At 40.1% G+C, this 26,734-nt stretch overlaps 1 pseudogene and 1 gene segment (V, D, J or C); both read right to left on the reverse strand.

Annotated features, from left to right (window-relative positions):
* The window catches only part of LOC112628818, a 1,133,279-nt gene that overhangs the window by 374,413 nt on the left and 732,132 nt on the right, over positions 1-26,734 (reverse strand).
* LOC112629125 lies at positions 8,597-9,570 on the reverse strand (annotated as a pseudogene).

Consider the following 26,734-nt stretch of genomic DNA (forward strand, 5'->3'; position numbering starts at 1 on the left):
ATAACTCCATTTCAAAATGCCATTTCCAGAAGACACCCCTATGCTATGATTTTTGTAAAAAGCACATTGTAACTTGTGGCCAGGCACAGTGGCTCACACCGGTAATACCAGCACTTTGAGAGGCCAAGGCAGGTGGATCACCTGAGGTCAGGATGGCCAGCATGGCGAAACGCCATCTCTACCAAAAAATACAAAAATTAGTCAGGCGTGGCGGTGCACACCTGTAATTCCAGCTACCCTGGAGGCTAAGGCAGTAGAATTGTTACAACCCAAGAAGCAGAGGTTGCAGTGAGCCAAGATCCTGCCACTGCACTCTAGCCTGGGCGACAGAATGAGACTGTGTCTCAAGAATGAATGAATGAATGAATGAATGAATGAGCAAAGCACATAGTAACTTACAAGACGTGCAATTTTCTGACTCTATCATACATTGGCAACCTCCTTACATCTAGGCGGGTTCGATGCAGCAAATGTGTTCTTTTAAAAGGTCAGGGGACGGTCAAGAGCAGCTTTTTCATGTGTTACGCACAGGCCTTCTAGAAAGGGCTGGTAAAGGGTGGTGGGCATGTCCAGTGGGACAAACGCGGAAGGTTCTTCTCTGTCTCTCCCCATCCGTGTCAAGGTCTGGTAGAAGAATGATAACCATCCGGGGGCCGCTTCCTATTCCCCACATCATCTTCCAGGACTCTGCTTACCTTTCTTGCCCTAAGGCCTTTGTCCCTTGTCAGGACTGGGTGGGTCTCTTCCAACTGGGACAGGAGTTACCCCGAGATTCCGAGCTTCGGCGCTGAATGGCCAGAAGAGAAGGAGGCGCTAAGTCCTAACCCCGCTTCCTGGCGACTCGGGCGTCTCTGGACCGCGCACGCCCCAGCTGCCCCCTGGCATCCCCGGATCCCCCACGTCCTGCCGGCCCCGACGCGTCCCCGGTCCGCCCATGTCCCATCAGCCCTGCGCCTTTCGGACCGCCCACTTCCCAGCAGCCCCCGCGCATCTCTGTCGCAGCTGCCCCCGTGCTTCCCGCCCCGCCACGCCCACCCAGAGGTGCTGGGTCCCAGTAGCTCAGCGGGGACTTCCTTTACATTGCGCAGGTTTGGGGCTGGAGACCCGGGATCTGCGGGGTCCTGGCTAGGAGAGGCCGCCGCTGCCTTCAGTTTCCCAAGGTGGGCAGAGAGGTTCCCGCTGCTTTGAGGTCAGGGCTTCTGGGTGGCGGCCACAGCGAAGGCTCCAGTGTCTGCAGGCAGAAGCCAGGCCTGTCTGGGGGCCCCCGGCTCATCTGCAGTTCAGGCCGGAGGGTCCAGTGAGCTGACCTTGCACTGCTTCTCACGACGCGCCCAGTGTCACTGCACAAAGGCGGCACAGCTCACCTGGACCTCAGGTCTCTATTGTAGAGAGAAGCTTTGAGAAATGTCTTATCTACTCAGTGCTACAAATAGAAAAATCGAATGCAAGCTCCTCTACCCGTTGACATGTTATGCCGTTAATGTATTCTGGAGCCCTCCCTTTATCCCCACACCTATCCCAAAGCCTTCGTTTATCCCCAGGCCTATCCCAGATCCTCCATTTATGTCACTAACAATGAATTTTGTGTTATTTTAAAATATAATTTTAATAGACAAATAATAATTGTAAATATTCATGAGGTACATAGTGATGTTTTGATACATATAGTGTATAGGATTCAGATTAGGATAATTAACATATCCTTCATCTCAAACTTTTTTAAATTGGGAACACTCAATATCCTTTAACTATTTGATACCACATGCTATTATTAATTATATTTATACCACAGTGGTAAAGAACATTATAATCTCAACCCTCCTACCTAACTCTAATGTTGTATTCTTTTACAAATCTCTGCCTATCTTGCCCTCTTCCCCCACACTTTCCAGCCTCTAGTATCCTCTGTTGTAATCTTTACTTCTATGAAACTGATCTTTTTGCTTCCACGTATGAGTGAGAAAACAAAGTGTGTTACTTTCTGTTCCTGGCTTATTTTATTTTGCATAATGTCCTCTAGTTCCATCCTCATTGCCACAAATGACAGGATTTCCCTTCTTATGGATGATAGTATTTCATCATGTATCTGCACCACACTATCTTTAACCATTCATCTCTTTTCCAACACCTGGTTTGATTTCATATCTTGGCTCTTGTGAAAGGTCCTGCCATATACATCTGGGTGCAGAAATCTCTGATATAATGATGTTCTTTGGATCAATTTGCAGTAGTGGAATTGCTGGATCATATAGTAGTTGTGTTTGCAGTTTTCTGAGGTACCTCCACACTGCTCTCCATAGTGACTGTACTAGTTTACATTTTCTCCAACAACGCATAAAAGTTTTCTTTTCTCTGAATCCTTACCAGCATTTGTTAGTGTTTATTTTTCTTTTTTGATAACAGACATTTTAACTGAGGTGAGATGATACCTTCTACCATTCTGCAGGTTGGTTGTTCACCATGTTGATTATTTCATTTTCTGTGCAGATTTTTAGTTCAGTTAAATCCCATTTGTCTATTTTTGTTTTCATTCCAGTTGCTTTTGAAGTCTTAGTCTCATATATATATATATATATATATATATTTTGCCTAGGTCAATTATCCTTTTTCCTACATTTTCTTCAAGTATTTTTATAGTTTCAGTTTATACATTTAAATATCGCATCCATATTCAGTTAATTTTTGTCTATGGTGAGATAGAAGTCTGGTTTTCTTCTTCTACATGTGGATATCCAATTTTCCCAGCACCACTTACTGAATACAGGGTTGTTTCTCCAATGTATATTTTTTCCAGTTTTGTCAAAGAACAGTAGGTTGTACACATTTAGCTTTATTTCTGGGCTCTGTATGCGGTTACATTAATCTTTTTTTTTTTAAATACCAGTATTAAGCTGTCTTTCTTGCTATATCTGTGTAGTACAATTTGAAGTCAAAGAATGTAGTACTTCCAGCTTCGTTTCTATTTCTTAGGATTGCTTTTGCTATTTAGGCTTTTTTGATTCTGTATAAATTTTAGGATATTAAAAAATATATAGAATCAATTATTTCGTTTCCTTGATAGAAATTGCGTTGAATCTATATATTGCTTTGGGCAGTGTATTAGTCTATTTTGCATTGCTATAAATTAATAATTGAGGTTAATTTATAAGAAAAGAGACTTATTTGTCTGACATTTCTGCAAGCTGTATGAGAAGCGTGGCACCAGCATCTGCTTCTTGTGAGGGTCTCAGGAAACTTACAATCATGGTGGAAGGCAAAGGGGAAGCAGGCTATGTCACGTGGTGAAAGGGGGAGCATGAGAGAGAAGGAAGGTTGCCAGAGCCTTTTGAACAATCAGATGTCACATTAGCTAATACATAAACAATTAACTAATTAACATAGGGTGGACACCAAGCCATTTCTGAAGAACCTTTCCCCATGACCCAAAACCTCCCTATTTTATGCAAATAGTATTGAATCTGTAAATTGCTTTGGACAGTATGACAATTTTTACAATATTGATTCTTCCAATCCATGATCATGAAATGTTTTCCCATTTATTTGTGTCATTTATTATTTGTTTCTGCTGTGTTTTGTAGTTCGCCTTGTAGAGATCTTTCAATTGTTTGTTACCTGTGTTTCCAGGCATTTCACTTTTTGTGTGTGAATACTGTAAATGGGTTAGGATTGTATTCTTGATTTCACTCCCAGCTTGGAAGTAGTTGGGGTATAGAAATGCTAGTGATTTTTGTACATTGATTTTGTATCCAGACACTTTACCAAAGTTGTTTATCTATTCTAGAATTATTTTGGCAGAGACTTTATAATTTTCTAGGCATAGAATTATATCATCAGTTTGGATAGACACATTGACTTCTTTTCCTATTCAGATGCTGTATTAGCCCATTTGCACACTGTAAAGAAACACCCCAGACTGTGTAACTTATAAAGATTTTTAATTGTCTCATGGTTCTGCAGGCTGTGCAGGTAGCATGGCTGGGGAGGCCTCAGGAACCCAACAATCATGGCATAAAAGGAAGCATCATGTCTTACACGGCTGGAGCAGGAGAAAGACAGTAGGGAGGTGCCACGTACCTTGAAACCAGATTTCCTGAGGGCTCTATCATGAGAGCAGCCCAAGAGAGGGAAACCCATTCCCATGACAGAATCACCTTTGTCCAGATACCACTTCCAACACTGGGAATTACAATCTGTCATGAAATTTGGGTGGGGACACAAATACAAACCGTATCAGCTCCCCTTTATTGTTGCTATTGCCTGGTTGCTCTGACTAGGATTTCCAGTGCTATGTTCAATAGGAGTGGTGAGAGGACATCCTTGTATTGTTCAGGTTCTCAAGGGGTTTGAGCTTTTGCTGATTCAGTATAATGTTGACTGTTGGCTTGTCATCGATGGCTCTTAGAATTTTGTGGGGTTTATTTGATACCCAGTCTGTTGAGAGTTTTTATTATGAGAGGATGTTGGATCCTATCAAAGCTTTCTCAGCATCTATTGAGATAATCATATGGCTTTTGCTTTTATCCTGCTTACATGATGAATCAGTTACTGATCTGTGGATGTTGAATGACCTTGCCTTCCAGGGCTAAAGCCCACTTGATCACGATGTATCACATTTTAAAGTGCTTCTGGATTCTATTTGCAAGTATTTTGTTGAGAACTTTTAGGTCTATGTTCATCAGGAATATTCATCTCATATTTTCTTTTTAAATTAAGTGTCTTTCCCTGATTTTGCATGCTAACAACACTCAGTGAAGAAAAGACAGTCTCCTCAATAAATGATGTAAAAACTAAAAATCCAATTGTAAAATCAATAAAATCAGACCTTCTGTAACACCATATACAAAAATCAACTAAAAATGAACATAACCTGAAGCCATAAACTCATAGAAAACATGGAAAAAACTTTCTGTCATTGATTCAGAAATGATTTATTTGAATTTAATACCAAAAGCAGAGGAAAAACTATGTGAAATTATTTAACTGACAAAAAGTTCTAGCTACATTTATAAATAACCCATACAACTCAATAGCAAATATCAAATGACCTGATAAAAAGGGCAAAAACCTGGATAGATTTATTTTCAGAGACACACACATGAAAGGAGAGCATAAATATTCTCAACATTACTAATTATCAGAGCAATTCAAATGAAAAGCACACTGAGATGTCACCTTTCACCACTTAAAATGGCTATTATCATCAAGACAAAAGAGAATAAATGTTAGCAAGAATGTGATGAAAAGGGTATCCTTACATGGTGTGGTAGGATTGGTTTCTCAATAAATTGAAAAATAAAGCTATCATATGATCTAGTGATCCCACTTTTTATTACATATTCAAAGGAAATAAAATTATGATGTCATGCCGGGTACGGTGGCTCACCCCTGTAATCCCAGCACTTTGGGAGGCTGAGGCGGGCGGATCACGAGGTCAGGAGATAGAGACTATCCTGGCAAACATTGTAAAACCCCGTCTCTACTAAAAATACAAAAAAAAAAAAAAAGAAATTAGCCAGGCGTGGTGGCGGGCGCCTGTAGTCCCAGCTACTCGGGAGGCTGAGGCAGAAGAATGTATTGAACCCAGGAGGTGGAGCTGTCAAACACATGTTCTCTGCAAGGTAATTTATAAAAGTATAAATTTGTAAAATAATTTAATGACCATAGATTGATTAATGTATAAATAAAATGTGTGTACATAAAACTGAATTTCATTCACCTTGAAAAGAAGGAAATTCTCACATTTGCAACAACACAGGTGGGCCTGGAGTATGTGGAATAAGCCAGATGCATAAAGACAAATGGTTTATGATCTCATTTACATGTGGGACCTCAAATATCCAAGCTCTTGAAAGCAGAGAGTAGAATAGTGGGTCCCAGGATCTGGGAGGAGAGGGAAATCAGGTGATGTTGGCTAAACTGTACAGAGTTTCAGTTGTGCACGTTGAAAGAGTGAAAGAGTTCTGGAGATCTGATCTACAGCAGTGTTCCTGTATTTAATACTGTATTGTAAAAGTGATTTTCGTTAAAAGGGTAGATCTTAGGTGTTCTCATCAGACACACACATATACACACACATAGTATATTAAAAAACAAAAATGGCAGCTCTGTGAGAAGATTGATATGCAAATTACCATGACTGTGATGAGCATTTTACAATGTATATCTGATATGGTTTAGATCTGTGTCCTCTCCCAATCTCATGTATTATAATCCTCAATTGTGAAGGTGCGACCTCGTGGGAGATGAGTGGGTCATGGGGTGGGTCTTTTATGTATGATTTAGAACCAACTCCTGGTTCTATTCTCACAACAGTACATGAGTTCTCACAAGATCTGCTTGTCTAACAAAGTGTAGACACCACCCCCGCTCCCCGGCACTGTCCTACGGGCTTCGGCTCTGGCCACGTAATGTGCCTACTCCCCTTTGTCTTCTGCCATAATTCTAACTTTCCTGAGTCTCCTCAGAAGGAGAAGCCACTGCACTTCCTGTAAAGCCTGCAGAACTTTGAGCCAATTAAATATCTTTTTTTAATCAATCAGTCTCAGGCATTTCTTTATACCAGTGTACGAATGAACTAATACAACATCAAAACATCAAGCGGGGCATCTTAAACATATATTATTAAAATATTTTAATCATACCTCAATGCAACTGAAAAAATTTAAACTTACTCTTAGAATAAATACATACTTTAGGCTGGGCGCAATGGCTCATACCTGTAATCCCAGCACTTTGGGAGGCCGAAGTGGGCAGATCACGAGGTCAGGAGATGAGACCATCCTGACTAACACGGTGTAACCCCCTCTCTACTAAAATTACAAAAAATTAGCCTGGGGTGGTGGCGGGCACCTGTATTCCCAGCTACTTGGGAGGCTGAGGGAGGAGAATGGTGTGAACCCTTGAGGCGGACCTTGCGGTGAGCTGAGATCACGCCACTGCACTCCAGCCTGGGTGACAGAGTGAGACTCGATCTCAAAAAACAAAAACATATATATATATATGCATATATGTATACACACATCAGACACACACATATACACACACGTAGTAGATTTAAAAAAAATAAAATGGTAGCTTGGTGAGGAGATGGATATACAAATTACCTTGACTATGATGAACATTTTACAATGTATATCTGATGTGGTTTGGGTCTGTGTCCTGTCCCAAATCTCATGTTGTATTATAATCCTCAATTGTGAAGGTGGGACCTGATGGTCCCTTTATATTTATATAAATAAATATACTTCATATTTTTTCAATAAAAATGAGAGAACATAGGAAAATTTACAGCAAGATGTTTGTAACAGCTCCGCTTATAATATTCACAAACTGGAAATAAATTTAAAGTTCATTGACAGGAAAATAAATCATTGTCATTTATTTGCTTAATGGACTGATTTAGATATAAAATCTCTCTCATTTCTCTCTTTCTCTCCATACATACAAGAAAACTTTGAGGTTTCATATCAGAGTCAGTCCATTAATTGAATAAATGACAATATGTTGATCTAATTTAATACATTAAATAGCATGAATTAACCTCAAAAATAGAAAAGTAGCCCCTTACTAATAAAAGGTCTATAATGTTTTATTAAATTTCTATGAAGTTCAAAATAGAAAAAAATTAGATCTATAGTGTCAGAAATCAAAACCTTTCCCCCATGTAGGAGTGGACCGCAGGCACAGAGAAAGATGTGTTGTGGGTATGGACTTGCTCTTTAGGCTACCTTAGGTGTTGGGGACAAGGGTATTCACATTTGCCAGAAACTCTCTAGTGATATATTTCAGATCTATGAATTTTTTTCTTATGTGTAAATTTTATCTCATAAAAAAAAGTGAATAGTTTAAAATTCACCAAATAGTACAAGTAATATTAAAACCCTATCCAAAATATGAACATTAGTACATGAATTAATAAAGTGCATTCAAGCACACCTACTAAAGTTAAATACTAGAAATCAAAAATATGGTAACACCTGAAACTTAATAATTAATAAGCACACATTTCATATAGAAGGAAAAAATAGTCAAGACATGTGGAACATGTATTTTTTCAATCAAATGTCACTAAATTATTTATACAATATTTTAAACTGTGTAATTAGTATAAATTACTAATATTTTGTGTGATATTACAACTGAGAACAACTTTAAAAGAAAAAAGGATATTTGAGAGCACATAAACTAAATTGAATGTATTTTCAATGTTGGTTCAACTATTATACCTCTAATAATGCCCCGGTTTTGATTGGGGCTTTGGAAAAAAATAATTCTTTTTTTTATTGAACAAATATTTATTAAGCAAACACCTTGCGTCAGGCATTGTGCTAGGCACCCTCACTGTGTGCTGTTCCCACACCACAATCATCTGCTCAGAAATTAAAACCAAGAGAAGGAATATTGTCGCAACCATACAAATTGGGGGGCAGGGGGCAATATCGTGGATGGAGGCGATTCCCAGGCCAGAAAATACACCCACCAGAAACCTGTTTTCTATCTCTTATTAAGTCTCCATTAAGCAATTGTTTCAAAGCATCCTAGCGCCATCTGGTCTCACAAACACACTTGGGACTCACGGTCGGGTGGTGAGCCTTGTCTAGCCCTGTTTACTGGTGCCCAGCTTGGAGAGGCCTGGGCGGAAATCACGCACGTCATGGATCTTCCGGTCCAGCACCTCCAGGAAGCTCTTCACCTCCACCTCCAGGTGGCGCTGTCGGGATTGGCTCGCCTCAGCTTCTGTCTTTAGGGAACGCACTTTGTCTTCCTGGTGTTGATCGTCTCTCTGCTGCCTCCATCTTCTCAGAGACACACTCGCGCTCTGACCTGAGCTGAGGTGTGAGTTCACTTTGTTTTCGGAGATCTTCTAGCTCTGCCTCCTTTTTTTGGAGCTCCGCCTCCAGCTCCTCCATCCTCCTCCTCAGCTGCGTGTTCTTCTCCTTCTCTCTGTGGATGTCACGGCCTCTTCCTCTGCTCCGTGCTGGCCGCCGACTCCTGCAGCGCCGTGGGCAGCCGGGCGTCGCTCTCCCGCCGGGTCTGCAGCTCCATCTCCCGCCTCTTCCCGTGGGCAGCGCCTGCGTCCTGGCCGCCTTACAGCTTGTTGTTCCTGTACTGCAGGTGCGTGTTGGCTGCAGCTGCATGCGAGGCCTTTTCATCGTCCATCCCGTTGACACTGGATGCCAGAGTAGAAGAATCCACACCAGGATTCTTAGGGTTGATTACTCGAGGGCTCCATGTTCTCCTGATTCTTGTCTTTGGCTGTCTTGGCCGCTTCTTCCACCTCCTGGAATTTCTCTGCAAACTTTGTCGGCTGCTGCTCAGAGGAAAACCCCAAACCAAACACCGTGTTGGCTCTGCTGCCGGCCCACTGCCCAGACGTCTGTGACATGTTGGTGAAGGTCGTGTTTGGTGTGATTGTGCTGTTTATGGTCACCTTGGCTCCGTCCACACTGACGATCCGATAGCTCTTCCTTGTGACATCATACAAGCAGGAAACAGTGACCGCCTATTGCTTGCAGGCATCCAGTTCTTCTTGGTGTTGGGGTCAGTCGGGAAGACCTGTGCTCGGCACATGTTAAAAATCACTCAGGAGCTATCTTGAAACTAGAGTTTGGAGGAGATGGTAACTCTATAGGTTGTCCTGGGATGTATTGGCTGTTAAAATTTGGTGCCTTTTGGCCGGGCGCGGTGGCTCACGCCTGTAATCCCAGCACTTTGGGAGGCCGAGGCGGGTGGATCACAAGGTCAGGAGATCGAGACCATGGTGAAACCCCGTCTCTACTAAAAATACAAAAAATTAGCCGGGGGTGGTGGCGGACGCCTGTAGTCCCAGCTACTGGGGAGGCTGAGGCAGGAGAATGGCGTGAACCCAGGAGGCGGAGCTTGCAGTGAGCCGAGATCGTGCCACTGCACTCCAGCCTGGGCGACAGAGCGAGACTCCATCTCAAAAAAAAAAAAAAAAAAATTGGTACCTTTCTTTGTTAGCTCTTGTCCACCAAAGATTAAGGTCTGTGATACACACATATAATTTCTGCAACAAATTGCGAGGAAATAGTTAATAAGAACATCGATTATGTCCATGTTCCACTGAAAAGAACAATCACACAGGGACATGCAGGGATGAAGGGGAAGCCAGAAAATATTATCCATATAAATACATATTCAATTTAAGGAATTATCCTATTTAAAAAGTATGTTAAACATTTGTTCAAGACTATCAGTGGCTAATATAAAATGGGAGCATTCCTCTTGAAATCCCGCACAAGACAAGGATGCTCATTCTCACCACTTCTATTCAACGTAGTGTTGGAAATTCTGGCCAGGGGAATCCAGCACCAAAAGGAATAAAGTGCATTCAAATAGTAGGAGAGAAAGTCAAACTATTTTTATTTTCAGACGACATGATTCTATATCTAGAAAACCCCATTGTCTCATCCCAAAAGCGTAAGTTGATAAGGACACTTCAGCAAAGTCTCAGGATACAAAATCAATGTGCAAAAATCACTAGCATTTCTAAAGGTACTAAAATAATTTTAACAAAATATTAATAACATTTGTTTTAACCCAAAGTATAAAGTAAATATCCAAGAGTACATATTAATATTAAGAAGTGATTTAATAACTAAGACAAATGTGGGAAAATAGACAAGTATCCCTCAAAGAATAACTTGAAACACTTGTGATTCCCCCTTTTTCAAATCAGTGAACCTTAAAACTCCTCACTTGAGTGTGGCCTGCACTTAGAATATGGAAAACTTAGGTGATGGCTTTGGATTGAGCAGTGAGTTTTTAGATATAATACCAAAAACACCACTCAAATATGAAAAAAAACACCACTCAAATATGAAAAAACACCACTGAAACATAAAAATTTAAGTTTTTATGTGAAAAAAATAAAAAGACACTGTGTTAAGCAAATTTTTTAAAAGCCACAGATTTGGAGAGAATATTTGAAAATTGCATGTTCGTTAAAGAACTTGTAGAGAGAATATAGTAGGATTTTCAAGACAGAACAGTGATAAAACAAGAGGATGTCCTATCCTCTTATGTAGCCAGTGGGCCACATTTTCTATGGGGAGACATTCTGGAGGAGCTGAATGCAGGCTAGCTTCTGTGTCTGGTGACTTCAAGGTAGCATAGGTGTGGTATGGGCATCCACATCCACATACCATTTTATGTATTCCCCAGATGTGATGGAGAATGTCCTTCCAGATGTCAGTCACTGCCAAAGAGGGCAGCCAACCACCATCCAATCCTGTGCTTCTCATGTAGTAGCCCTGAATCCTAGCTGCTCCAGCTGTGACTCAATGGGGCCAAGGTACAGCTCAGGCCATGGCTTCAGAGGGTTCAAGCCTGAAGCCTAAGCAACTTCCACTTGGTGTTGAGCTTGTGGGTGTACGGAAGTCAAGAATCCAGGTGTGGGAGCCTCCACCTAGATTTTAGCAATGCATTAAAATGCCTGGATGTCCAGGAAGAAGTTTGCTGCAGGGTTGGGCACTCATGGAGAACATCTGCTAGGGGAGTGCAGAAGGGAAATGTGGGGTCGAAGCCGCCATACAGAGTTCCCACTGGGGCTCTGCCTAGCGGCACTGTGAGAAGATGGTCACCATTCCCCAGACCCTGGAATGGTAGATCCACTTACAGATTGCACCATGCACCTGGAAAAAACACAGATTCTCAATGCCAGCCTGTGAAAACAGCCAGGAGGAAGGCTGTACCCTGCAAAGTCACAGGAGTGGAGCTTCCCAAGGCCATGGGAACCCACCTCATGCATCAGCATGACCTAGATGTGAGACAGCATCAAAGGAGATTATTTTGGAGCTTTCAGATTTTACTGCCTTGCTGAAATTTGAAGTTACGTGTTTGCCTTTGGCCCTTTCATTTTGGACAATTTCTCTTAATTGGAATAGTTTCATGAAATCTGATGGCTTCAGAATTACGAGACTTTGCCTGCACAAGCTCTCTTTGCCTTCTGCCATCCATGTAAAATGTGACTTTCTCCTCCTTGCCTTCCACCGTGATTGTGAGGCCTCCCCAGCCACGTGAAACTGTTAGTCTATTAAAACTTTTACATTTGTAAATTGCAGAGTCTCTGTTATGTCTTTATCAGATGCGTGAAAAAGGTTTAATACACTTGGTGAATAAAAAAAAAAAACTGATGTTCAGATTATGTGGCTGTTTCTCATTGTAGAAATGGGGGCAATGACTTTCAAGATCTTTACATGTTTGAGCAAAGTCCCAAAGTTTTCTCAGACATAATCTTTCACCTGTTACTGGAAGCAGAACTCTTACCTCTCTACATATAAGTTAAATCTGGAGAGACATAACTGAACATGCAAGGACAAGGAGGAATGACACAGCAAAACACTTATGAGAAATTCTCAACAATTTTAATTTTCTTCTGAGAAAATGGCCATTCAGAAAGTACACCAGGTGAGAGCCAGTTATATCTAATAGAGATCATGTTCTGGGAGGTTATATTCTTTCCCCTGGGCTGGATCCAGTAGGTAGATCTGGGCCCTGACACCAGGAACTGGAACTTTTATTCCTTAAACAGAAGACACTCCAATGAGGAAGTTATTCCCAGGGGAAGTGCAGAACAAAGAATCAGAGACAGATGTTCTTGTCTTTCTAGGATGTGCTGGAACTCCAGGACAAGGTTACCTCTGAGAGGCTGTGGTCCCTGTGAGGACATCACATCAACTTTGTTTTCTGGAACCTTTGTCTGTTCAGGAAAGCTCAGAAGTGTGACTAAGACTCTTCTTCTGCCCCTACCTGTATTTCAGTAAATTCATGAAAAATTAGTGGTCTCTCACCAGGGAGCATTGCAACCTTAACATCGTGATCCTACAGAATAACATCCCTACAGCCAATCTCATTGAAATTTCTGACTCCACTCAGTCACCAATTGCTAAATAATTTGTTCTTGTAAATTTAGTTAATAAATTTGTTCAGTGCCCATTTCAACAGCCTCTCAGCTGCATCTTAGCAAAGTGTTTTACAAAATGAACATGTCTCCTTCAGCAAACAGAAAATATAAAATCACCATGAATTGGTTGAAACTTATGTTGTTAATCCAGAACAAACATTCTAAGAAATTAGCCATGTCACAATGTCTTACAGTTTGTACTACTCTAAACGAAATCCCCTGAGCTTTCCAAAGTCAAATTATTCTCTTTCCCTAAAAGTCCTGCCAACCACTAATCTATTTTTATCACTTTAACTTTATCTTTTCTCGAAGGCCTCATGAATGGAATTTTACAGTACATAGTCTCTTTTGCCTATCTGCTTTAACTTAACAAAAATAAGTCGTTCTTCCTGAATTAATTGCCACTTTGTTTTTATGGCTGAATAGTGTTAATTGTATGGGTATAGCATATTTTGAGAACCTGCTGACCTGTTTAAATGCATCATGATTGCTCTTTTATTTGGCAATTTTGAATGTTAATCAAGAGTATTGATATTGGACATCTTTTCAGATTTTTGTTTGTCAATCATGCATTTACTTTGAGGAAGTGTTAAGATTTCCAATTACTTTATAGTTCTGTTTTTAGTATTATTTAAGATGATTTTTACAACTTTTTTGTATACTCTAGACACAAGACCTTCCAAGCAGTAAAAAGAATGCATCTGACTTTAAATAAATTAACTATATATGTATTCACACACACACACACACACACACACACACAATTTTCTATTATTATGCCCTCATGATAGTTGTATATATTTCTATTTCTGAGATACATGTGATGTTTTTATACAGGCATACAATGTGTGATCATCAATGTAAAAAAACTTTACAATAAAATGTATAAAACATTGATTAAATAAATTAAAGTAGACACAACAAAGTGGAAAAATATTCCTTGTTAATGTTTTGTAAGAATCAACAGTGTTAAAATATCCACACGGACAAAGCAATCTACAGAATCAATCCAGTTCTCATGAAAACTATAATGATATTCTCCACAGAAATAAAAACAAAATCCATATATATATACACACACACACACATACACATGGATATATAGATGAATGTATATACATATATATGTGTTTATATATATATACACAAAGAACCCAAAATAGCCAAATCTATCCTAAGCATATATATATATGAAGACACATGTTACCTGACTTCAAAATATAATTTTTATGATTGTTATTTTAGTGGATTTAAACATAATCTGTTTAAAACCATAAGAATAACACCATATTAGGTGAGCATAGCATATAGATAATTGAAATTAATGACATCAATTTTATGAATGAAGAGGGTAATTGAGAATGTTCTGTATAAGGCACCTGAGCTAGATTTGATGTGGAGTAATGTCACTTGACAGGGGAGACAGACTGCTTACACATGCATATTGTAAGCCATGGTACAAAGCAGGCTCACCATTAAAAATTGACCAATGTGTCTGAGTTCAGCAAGGGAGAACACACTCTTATGCAACACGTTATATTAATTGGATTCTTACTTATAGAAAGGCAGCATGGGACAACAGAAGCCTGGGATCTGTTGTGAGCTGGTCTCCCAAGGCTCAAGACATCTCCCTACAGTGGATGGAGCCTTGTCAGCCTGTGCCCCACTTGTGTCACAGTCGAGGGCCCTGACAGGAGACCACCCTGTGGTGTACCTCCACGGACTAAGTGACCCCCTGGGATAAAGCTCTGTAGGACATCCTGCTTCCAGAAGAGAAAAGAACAAAGACTGGGATGTCCCTGGCAGTTTCTCCCTAACTCAAGATGTTTCATCCTTTGGGAGGAACAGAAGCAAGGCCTGGGCTTTTCCAGGCAGTTCCTCCCTATCTCAGGATGCTGCATTTCCAGAACATTCTATGGTTATTTTTGAGAACTACATTAAGGAAGAAGGAGAACTGGGGTATTCGAGGCCACCTGGAGAACAGTCCTGCACATGGAACAACCACTTAACTCACAGAGCCCTGTGAGTGATATGCTCAGAGTGAAGATGAAATAAACAAATGAGGAGGCGTCATGTGGCCAACCCCACACTTGGGTTCTGCTCCAGGCCCATGCTTTTCAATCTGCTTTGCAAGTGTGGGCCACAAAGAGGTCACTTGTCCCACAAAGTCAATCGAGTGAGGAGGTCTCAGTGGTTGGAAGACGATCAATTTCACCAGGAAGGGAGAAAAAGCACCTGACTTTGACAGGAAGTCCCTTCCCGGCCTTCCTGTGAGTGGCCTCTGGGCCGCCCCTGGGCTCAGAGGGCCTATGTCGCCCCCTTCAGGACAGAGGCTGCTCCGCCACCAGATGCCCAGGTCCAAGTTGCCGGGAGTCCTGGGCTCTGTCCATGTCCAGGAGCAAGGCCCGTTCGCTCTGGGTCTGTATTTGACGATCTGGGCTTGGAAAAAATGGGAACGCGGATTTGAATTATGGAGCTTTCAGAAAGTTTTCATATGTCTTAATGTCATATCTTCATGTGTTATTTTTGCTGATGGCATTGATAGACCCCCAAAACTAGACTGACTTCAATAATGGAAGTCATATGACAAAATTTAAACAGCTGAGTGGTTTTTTTTTTTTAGCAATACTTAAAAAGCTTAAAATTCTTTAACTTAGAAAATATATTCATTGGACTTTGATTGGACTGGAGTAGAGATGGATGTGGAGGAGTCCAAGGATTGCCTCTGCACATAATGCAATGACTTCTAATGCCTGCTTGCCTGCCTTCCTTCCTTCCTTTTTCCCTTTCCTTTCTCATTTACTTTCCTGTTTTTCTCTCTGTTTTCCTTCTTTTCCCCCTTACATCTTTTGCTTTTTCCTTTTTCTTTTCCATTCCTTCCACTGAGTGAGCACAGATGAACACACAGCTATAAAGCTCAGTAAATCACTGTTAGCGTTCTTTATTGTGCCTCCCACCCAGGCAGGTCAGGAGGAGTTGCTTGTCGTATGGAATTCTAATTTTAAGAGAGTGAAATTCTTTATATGCTTATATATCATTTCTGAAGCTTCTGTGATGATACAACTTTTTTAAAACCACTTTTTGTTGAATTGTCTTTTTTTATTGAATGTTAAAAGTTCTTTCTATATTATTTTGCAGATTCATGATAAGGCACATAAGTATAAACTATTTTCTTACAATTGTATTAATAAAACAAAGAGAACAGAGTACAATTATTTAAATTAAAAATTATTTAATGAAAAATGACAAGTATTTATTGTGTGTGTTTATGGAATATGATATGTAGTTTTGCTATGGGTATACATTTTGGAATGGGTAAATCAAGCTACCTAACATGTCCATTACCTCAAAATTTTATCACTTCTTAGTGGGGAAAACATTAATATGTACTTTTTTAGCAATTCTGAAATATATAATACCTTGTGGCTATTGTTGTTAGTCTGTGCATAACTTACTCCTTCTGTCCAATTGGAACATTTTACACTTTGATTAAAACCTCCCCTTTCCCAGTCCATCCCTCCAGTACCTTGAAACCAACATTATACTCCCTATTTCTGTGATTCTACAATTTAATACACTACAGTCAACTTAGGAATTATTGTATTCCTGTGTCTGGTTTGTTGCACTTAGAGTAAGGTCCATTAGATTCATGCATGCTGTCACAAATGCAGGATTTCCTTTTTTTTTAAAGGATGAATATCTCTCCAATGTGCATATACTGTGTTTTCTTTATTCATTTATCCAGTGGTGGGAATTTAAGATGTTTCCATATTATTACTATTGTAAATAATGCTGCAAGGAATATGGATGTGTGGATATCTCATTGACATGCTGATTTCATTTTTTAAAACAATACATGGTCAGTAGTGGCATTGCTGGATATTATAATAGATCTGTTTTTTGAAAGACTTTTATATGTTATTTATAATCACCTTAATAATATGCATTTTCACTCAGTGTACAAAAATTCCCTTTTCTTCACATCTTCCTCAAAGATACTTGTCATTTTTCATCTCTTTGAAGATAGTCATTCTATGAGGTGATAATTGTGGATTAAATTTAAATTTCTCTAATTATTAGTCATGTTTAGCTTTTTTATATATCTGTTTTCAAATTGTATTTACTCTTCTGAAAAAGGTATATTCAGATATTTTGGTTATTTTTAATAGGGTCACTAGTTGTTATTGTTGTTTTTGTTGTTGTTGTTGTTATGGAGTAGTTTGGCTCTCTTATATATTTTGGATACATTTCCCTTATCAGATGCCTAATTTTGTAAAATTTTTGCCAAACCTGTGGATTTTTCTTCATTCTGTGAATTATTTTCTTTGATCAGCAGAAGTTTGTAGTCTGATGCAACCCCATTTGCTATCTTTGCTTTTGTTGCCTATGTTTGGGCAATAATATCCAGAAAATTGTTGCTCAGACTACTGTCTTGGAGCTTGTCTCCTATGTTTCTTTAGAAGTTTTACAGTTTCTGTTCTTGTCCAAAGTCACTCTTATTCTGTTCCATTGATCTGTGTGTCTATCCCTCAAGCAGTATCATGAAGACGTGATTAATGCATGCCCTAAAATAGGTATGTTACTTTTTTTCCAAATAGTAATTGAAAATATCAATACCTTAAAAAATGTCACCACGTAAACCTTCCCCTGGGTCTAGGCCCCATTCGTGGTGTGTCCTGAGTGTTCCTGGTGTGTTCCACTATCCTTCAGGGAGGTTTGTGTCTGGGCTCACACTGATGTTCCCTCAATGTGCCTCTCACACAGTAACACAGAGCTGTGTCCTCCGAGGTCACAGAGCTCAGCTGGAGGAATAACGGTTTTTTCAATGTGTCACAGGAGATGCTGCTGTGGCTCCAGAAGGATGGGTTGTATCTGGTGACTCCAGAATAACCTATTTCTCCCAGCCACTGAAGCCCTTTTCCCAGTGGCTTTTGAATCCAATGCCAGTAGGTGCCACTGGTTGTTATGGAGAAACCAGAGACAGTGCAGGGGAGGGAGACGGTCTGAGAGGGCTTCACCAGTCCAAGACCCAACTCCTGCAACTGCACCTGGGACAGGATACCTAGGGACAAGGATAATCAGTTTCTGTCAGTCACCTGCAGTCACAAATATTTCAAAGACCTAGGTGTGACATCTGAAACACTCACCTTGGGTAGCTGTCAACATGCACATCTCATTTTCTGTGAGACCACAGCTCTGCCTTCTCCAGAGATTTTCTGTCTTGTCTGAGAAGGGATTCATCAGTTCCCACATGATGAGAGTGAAATTTTACCCAAGAGATTGAAGGGAAATTTGCAGGTTTGGACCCCTGTCCTAGCAACTGGGGAGAGACCGATTTCAGGCTTTCCTGAGACTGCCGTGGCCCTTGGAGGGCATCTCTTCTCTGGAGCTTACATAGAATGTGTTTCTGCATTTGGAGGGAATTTATCTTTAAAACACTACATGTGTTATTTAATACAATGTAATGACCCTATAAATGATTTCCCCTTCAAAATAATTAATTATAAACAAAAATTTATAAAATATAATAGTCTTTCTTTACTAGTTAGCACTTTAAACAAAAATTATGAAGGAAACAAACTGATTTTGTTCCCCTTGAATTTAGTTTCATGAAGTATTTTATTTATTTATTTATTTATTTATTTATTTATTTATTTTTTTTTTTGAGACGGAGTCTCGCTCTGTCGCCCAGGCTGGAGTGCAGTGGCCGGATCTCAGCTCACTGCAAGCTCCGCCTCCCGGGTTCACGCCATTCTCCGGCCTCAGCCTCCCGAGTAGCTGGGACTACAGGTGCTCAAGCCTGTAATCCCAGCACTTTGGGAGGCCGAGATGGGTGGATCACGAGGTCAGGAGATCGAGACCATCCTGGCTAACACGGTGAAACCCCGTCTCTACTAAGAAATACAAAAAACTAGCCGGGCGAGTATTTTATTTATTTTTAGGAAATATTGTAGTTGACAATCCAGCTGTTGGGGAGAGACTTCACAAGCCTGTGACTCAGAAGAGAAGGAGCTATTGTAACTCCTTTGTCTAAGACAAGAAAGCAATCATGTTGACTTTGCTGGCAGGAGAGAAAGATAGACCCGCAACTTGGAAGAGAGCTGTTTCATCGTCACAACTCATTAGTGCTAATTCCATGTTCGTGTTTTTCAAGCTCATGACAATCTGTTTGGAGTCCTCTATGCAGAAGGTGTGAGATTTCAGGGCACTTCCAGCTGACTTCTTCAGCAATTATTCTACAAAACTCATTGAATGTGGTGATTTCAGCCATGTTTATAGAGGCCTTCACTGTGCCCTGGAGGGGCTCTTCCAAGTGCCGGGCCCTGAAGTGCAACATTCACATGGGTGTTGATCCATCCCCATCTTGTCAAAGATAGAATTTAATTTAAAGGATGTAAGGTTTTGATATCAGTTTTCCTACTGTGAAGCCATTCATATTAATCTGATAATTGGCATTCACATTTGTCATGGGAAGGCAACTTTGCTAGAGTAATGTGCAAATTCAGTCACCATGCACAACTAAAGCTGTTTCTCACTGACTTTAACTCCATGACATTCTTGGTTCAACCCAGGATTTTCCAACTCCTTCTCTATGGGACTTGTATGGTGATTACTATAAAAGGAGTGAGTGACCCAGAGCCTACTTAGAAGGAGAATCTCCAATATGGATATATTAGTATGTCATCTCATAAATAAATGGAAAATACCTATCAAAGGGAAAGTCTTGAGAAGAAACCTGGCATATGAAAAAAGCCTCGACCTATTAGCTTCTGATCGACGTACTGTTAAATTTATTGCCTTCATGTCATTTTGGAAAATTAAAACAAAGCATGGTGAATTGAAGTGTGATGTTGCTTGTTTGGTACAACAGCGGGGTGAGGATAATGAAGAGCCCTGTGATCCCAAGGAAATGGCCTAATCCAAGGAGAGGGAGGCTCCAGGACATGTGGACTCACAGGGGTATCCTGCTTCTGCACATCCATCAGCCACTCCCAGAAGCCTTCAGGAGACAGGGGTGTGGGTGGGCCCTTGAGACGATCCAGTGAGAACTGTAAGTCAAGAAAAGAATGATCTGGGATAAATTTTTTTTAAAATTTCTTTTAAATTCACAAATTATGGTTGTTTAGATTTACAAGGTAAGAAACAATGTTATGATTTGTGAATGTAATATGGAATAACTATGATAATTAAGATTTAAGATAGTTTTCATTAATCACCTCAAATTCTTATCATTTATTGTGACATTTGAAATTTAGTCTGAGCTCTTTGGAAATGACCAATATGCTATTTTTAAATGAACAACTAGAAATCAATTCATGTAAACAAATAAAAGCAACTGAAATCAATTAGGAATTTAAAGATTTACACTTAGTCCATCATTAGTTTGATTCTTCAGAAAATATTTTTGGAATTATTTTGTTTTAATGTTTAATATGAATGCCTAGTATATATGCATAGGTCTGTGTATTTATACATCTTTCTCTCTTTTTATTTTATTTTATTTTTTTCGTGAGATTGTGAATTGCCCTGTTGCCCAGACTGGAGTACAGTGGCACCATCTCGGCTCACTGCAACCTCTGTCTGCTGGCTTGAAGCAATTCTTCTACCTCAGCCTCCCGGGTAGCTGGGATTACAGGTGTGTGCTACCACACCCGGATACATTTTGCATTTTTAAAAGAGACGGGCTTTTGCCGTGTTGGCCAGGCTTGTCTCGAACTCCTAACCTCAAGTAATTCACCTGCCTCGGTCTCCCAAAGACCTGGGATTACAGGCACGAACCACCGCGCCCGGCGTGTACATATTTCTATGGCCATAGATTTCTGTCCCTATAGCTATGTAGTTGCTGATGTCAACAAATGTTCATAAAATTCTGGGGGAATTAGTGCAAATAATTAGGAATGTTTATTTCTTGAAAGTATATACTTAAAAATACTTACAGAATTTTAATAATTATTAAAATTTAAATACTAACGATAATAAATTCATAATAAATACAAGTAATGTCATATCACAGCCTAGAATGCTCCAGAGTTCTGCAAATACAATCCTGACTTTTCCAGTTGAGTAGAAAGGAAACCGCTCCCTGCTCCTGCTCCTGGGACCTGTCCCGTCCTCATGGGTCCCGAGCGCCCCCTGGAGGCCCCGCGCGCCCCTGCAGGGAGGTTTGTGTCTGGGCTCACACTGACCTCCCCTCACTGTGTCTCTAGTACAGTAATACATGGCCGTGTCCTCGGTTTTCAGGCTGTTCATTTGCAGATACAGTGTGTTCTTTGAATCATCTCTTGAGATAGTGAATCTGCCTTTCACAGATTCGGCGTATGCTGCTGTTCCACCATCAGCTTTGTTTTTAATACGGCCAACCCAGTCCAGCCCCTTCCCTGGAGCCTGGCGGACCCAGCTCATCCAGTAGTTACTGAACGTGAATCCAGAGGCTGCACAGGAGAGTCTCAGGGACCCCCAAGGCTGGACCAAGCCTCCCCCAGACTCCACCAGCTGCACCTCACACTGCACACCTGCAAACACAAAGACATCGTGATTAGAAACAGCCACATATACCCACTGTTTCTCTCACTCATGTCCCCTCACACTCAGTATCTCTAGCTCTCCATGAATCACCTTTTAAAAGAGCAACAAGGAAAACCCAGTTCAGCCCCAACTCCATGGCTGGTGGTCTGTGTTCAGTGCTGGTCACCAAGTGGAAACTCCTGGCAATCCCAGGCTGGGGCTCCTCTCCCAGAGCTGCAGAGTCAGGGCTGGGCTGGTTTTCATCAGCAGAGGGAGGACCCTATTTGCATGTCTCCTACTATATAGGAAGCTCTGGGGTGGGACGCCTGAGGAGAGGACAGGGCCCAGATAAGATGACTGTGCCTTGCAGAGGTTTGATGACAATGATGGTATTTGGAAAATATGCTGTCTTATAAAATTATGCTGTGATAAACACTTTGAACTGATCACCCTATTTTATTTTTACACGTTTGTGTAAATTATGTTTTGTCGCAGTCAGTATTTCTCCCTGTACGGATGTGAAAGTAAACCACATGTGGAAAATGGGCTAAGGGTGTATTTAAGAGCTCATGTCTAGATGAGTAAGCCCTGGTATCTGGGCCTGTGCTCCTCATCACTGGCCCCAGTTACTCCCTGAACCAACTCCAGGACAGAGCTGGGGATGCCTAGGATGGTTGTGAAGCCCAGTTTCTGTAGTGAGAACTTGTGTGATTTTGCTGCATTCTAGCATTCACCTAAAATATGGTGAGAACTAGGATTTAGGCAGATAAATTCTTAGGTATTTTTGAAATTCAATATACATTTTTTTCTATCTTTCTATCATTCCTTTCTTGTCTAATTATCCATGTGTTTGCTTGTAATAAATTTTATAAGTTTTAGTTTACGTATTATAATCTTTTGCATGTTTATATTGTACAGTTGATAAACATGATGGAACCATCATTATCAAGGGGGACAAGATAATTCTCAATATTCCCTTTTGTTCTTCTGTATACTTTGTTGTTTTCCCTTTCTTTCTTCTACCTTTTTCCTTGGCAACTACTGATCTTTACATTGCTGCAGATTCATTTTAATTTATCAGGATGTATATAAATGAAATAACATAGTATATATTCTGATTTGTTTGGCTTACTTTACTTAACAAAAACAATTAGATACTTTACTTGATAGTTTGGTATAACAATTTTTTATGATAAATATTGGGTAGTATTCTAGCAGACAAATTTACCATAATTTGTTTTTCTATTAAGCAGCTGAACAATATTAGATTTTTTTTTTATTTTTCTAGGTTTTACTAAAGATCTGAATTAAGCTTGGAAATGTACATAGAAAAGATACATATTTTTCTTATTTTTACAACTGTATCAACCATAACAGATAAACAGAGAAGATGGAATTTTGAAAATTTTGTTCAATACTTCCAATATTTAAAGTTCCTAGCAAACAACAACTCTGGAGTTTAAGGAGAAGCAAGTTCTTGTACAGAGTAACAAAGGCAGGGTTTGAAATTACATATTTCTATGGCAGAGTCTGGAGTATGATATATAACCTATTACAAGAGAAAATATAAGTACATATTGGATTGCCTGAAATTGTGTGTGGTAAGCATGTTGTAGTGTGAAATTGTAAGAGATCATATGCTCAAGAACTATCCTATCCTCTTGAATCCCTTTCCCCAAGAAAGGGGACAGTCACAAAAATCTTCCTTTCCCCAAGTGTCTGTCTAGGAAAGAACGAGAGCCCACACTTCTGAAATGTATTCAGACCCAACTCCCTTATTCCCACTACAGAACTAAGAATTTACCCTGCAGGGGCAAGTCACTGAAACCAGAAGCCGAGGTGCACTTGTTCAATGCCTCAGGAATTGAGATGGTAACACCAAAGATCTATTGAGAAGCAGCTCCTCTGTCTTTCTTATGGAATCAGAGCCTTAGTCTGCAGGGCAGGGCAGCAGATCTGCAAGGTGATGACACCGATGGAGAACACTGGAGCTGTGGGAGGGAACACCTGGGGAAAACAGTAGGCCTCTACCCCAGGGGAAGGGGAAAGAACACACAGACCAGCATCTCATCTGTAGGAGGGTCAGGAACACTCACAAGGTCACACGCAGACCCAGGGTCTTGATGCCTTCCTAGGAATATGGACCAAAGAATATGGACCTAGGAATATGGACCCTTTAATCTAATACCTTTCACCAACTGAGAAATTGTCAGTAAATAAAACACTTGAATGCACCTGAGGGAGCTGAAAGAGATTCTCTGGAGGACAGAACAAGGTGAAGAGACAAAGTCAAGCAGAAAAGACAAGGTATCATTTTAGGATCTGTAGTCTCTGGTGGACATAGTAGGACAGACTTCAATTCGTTTTCGAAACCTTTATATCAGACTTTAGTAATTTATATGATAAAACAGTCAACCTCATCAATGGTGTCTTATTATCCCCATCAGGGATTCAGGTCCATGTAGGCATGTGGTGCAGTTCTAGTCATGGAGGCAGGGGAAGTGGTCAGTTGAGGTGTTCCTGGTTCTTCAGAGGAGAATTGCAGAAATGGTTCTTCCCCAATTCCAGACAATATTTAATATATGTGTGTGACTCTTGGGAAGGTTGTCACCATGTCACTGTATGATGGGAGTCCCCTGGGGTGTGAAGCTGACTTTCTGGATGCATCAGGGTCGAAAATTGAGAAAAGAAACTGCCTGGGAAGATGAGCTGTCAAATTATTCAATCCTGGAGCCGCTCACTTCCAGGCTTCCTGTTTCATCATGTTGTGATTTTCCTCATTGTTTAGTCAGCCTAGGTTGTCTTTCTTCACTCTCTACTAAAATAGTCACACATCATAACCTAGAAGTATTAACATAAATAAGTAATGAATTTGAAAATTACAATAAGTCCCAAGTGAAGTCAGTTACTGTGTGGTTCATAATGAGATAGACGGGAGACATGGCTGGATACTAAGTGTGTGTTCACATTTATTTTGTCTAGATTCACAAAATATTTTGTATATCCCTTAAATAATATTCCCTTTGAGACCCTTGATTTAGCATTATTTCTTGATGAATAACACCTAAGTAATAAAAGTGGTGGTTATTAAGTAATAATTTATACTATTAGTACATTCATTTATGATATATTCCTCTACCTGATCTAAAACCATCCAAGAAGGCAGAAGTTATTGCACTTAATAGACCTTATCAATTAACAAAAGACCAGGATTAAATACAGATGTTCTACTGCAGTGCAGAATTTTAAAATGTGCTGCAAGCAGAGGTTTTTTAATCTTCTGGAAGCCCTATCAAAATGGACAGCAAGATACGACAGTTTTAAATAAAATCATACGTTCTAGAGACTGACACACAAATGTGAAACCAAATGCAAAGAGAAAAAAACTAATATGGAAACAAGAATAATGTTCTGGTGCATCATTACAGGAAACATTGAGTCTTAACCTGGTTTGTAATATTATCCAAACATAGAAGGCATTGCCGTTGTTCATATCATACCGAAATCAGTCCTATTAATATTCTGGATATGTTGAAAAATAGCATCTTTAAATTAAAAAAAAAACTTTTAAAAATATGGAAAATCTCTTGGCCAAGAGTTATCCCACTAGCACTAAGACATTCTGGTCCCTCCCTCAGGACACATCCATTATTGCCCTATGAGTCGGGAGCTGGAAGATTCATACATTTAGAAATGTTACCTTCATTGCTCACCTTTATCCTGCTGCAGGAGGTGTGTGTTACACAATATTGAAAGCAATTTTTATACTCACTCCAATCACCAACATTTTAAGGTTGCCTTTTTATGTCATCTTTTAACAGTATTTTGTGATGTTCGAACAAGAAATTATGTCTATCAGAAGAAACATCAGGAAAAAAAATTCTGCTGTTGAAACATATTGGGATACATCTTTTCAGGCGCTATTAACCAAAACACTGCAGAAAAAAAATTCAGGGAGTCAGCTCTTGGGTTGATATGTTGCAACTAAAGAATCAGTTCAGTCCAGATATGGTGGCTCATGGCTGTAATTCCACCACGTTGAGAAGCAAAACCAGAGGAATCACATGAGACCATGTGTTTGAGACCAGCCTGCACACATAGAGGGACCCCATTTCTATGAAACATTTTTAAAAAATCAGCTGCATGTGATGGTGCATCCGTCTAGTCCTAGCTACTCAGGAGGTTGAGGCAGAAGGATTATGTGAGCCAGGAGTTCAAGGTTACAGTGAGCTATGATTGTGCCACTGCACTCCAACCTGTGTGACAGAGTGAGACCCTATACTCTAATTATAATAATAATAACTAAGAATTTTACACAATTGTAAGGCTACTCAAATAGAAGATATTAAAATGAATATCCCGAGGAATCCTCTGGCACTTGTGATGTTTTGGGGAAGACCTAATACATTCAGAATAAGCAGATGATCTTAGATAGTGAAATGTCTCCACAGAAGACATTGGAACAGGACCCATGTCTAATTCCCTGCCCCGTGCCTTTCACCCCTTTCTCCTCTTTTCAGTCCTACTTTTTATTATTATTTGCTTATTCTTATAAGCAGTCTTCTCTTTTTTTGTAGACTTGTTGTCCACCCATATTAGACACTGATCTTTTCTTTTTATTCATGATTTTTATAGTTGCTACATAGAATAAGTCATCACACTATTGTTTTGATGTCTGACTGTTGATAACTTAATGCTCATTCCTCCATCATCTCCTTTCTTTCCAACACAAGGTGAATCTTGTTAGGAATCACAGGAACTCCCTCATTTGGTGCCATCTGGAGGTTGAAACCCCACAAACTCCTTTCTGTGAGTGAGAACCCTCACTCTGCCTCCACCATCAAACCACTAGAGCAACCCTGAGCCAGTCTCCTTTCTTGCTCGATCAAGCCATTTTGGACATTCCTGAGATACCAGCTCTACTCTCGGCAGACACCTCCAGAGGTAATTAACCTTTCCATATTCACATGGGGGAGTGTGTGGCACCCACAGATGTGACATCAACACTACATTTTAGTTGAGATCTCTTGGTCTTTTTATGGTGTCAAATAGAACAAATGCTGTGAGCTTGGTGTCATGGTTCCTAACCCACAGGACACACCTGTTCCCTGAACCAACCCCAGGACACAGCTGGACATGCCTGGTGTGGTTTGGATTAGCCCCCATTATATAATGAAATCATGACATTATTTTGTTGTATTCTAGTGTTTCCCTAAAGATATAGTTAGGCTTAGGGTTTATTCATGTGTATATTCAGGAGTCTTTGATTTCGTGTATGTATTTAAATAAATCTTTAATTCCGTG

Source organism: Theropithecus gelada, chromosome 7b, assembly GCF_003255815.1.
Source record: "Theropithecus gelada isolate Dixy chromosome 7b, Tgel_1.0, whole genome shotgun sequence".
NCBI classification, from domain to species: Eukaryota; Metazoa; Chordata; class Mammalia; order Primates; family Cercopithecidae; genus Theropithecus; species Theropithecus gelada.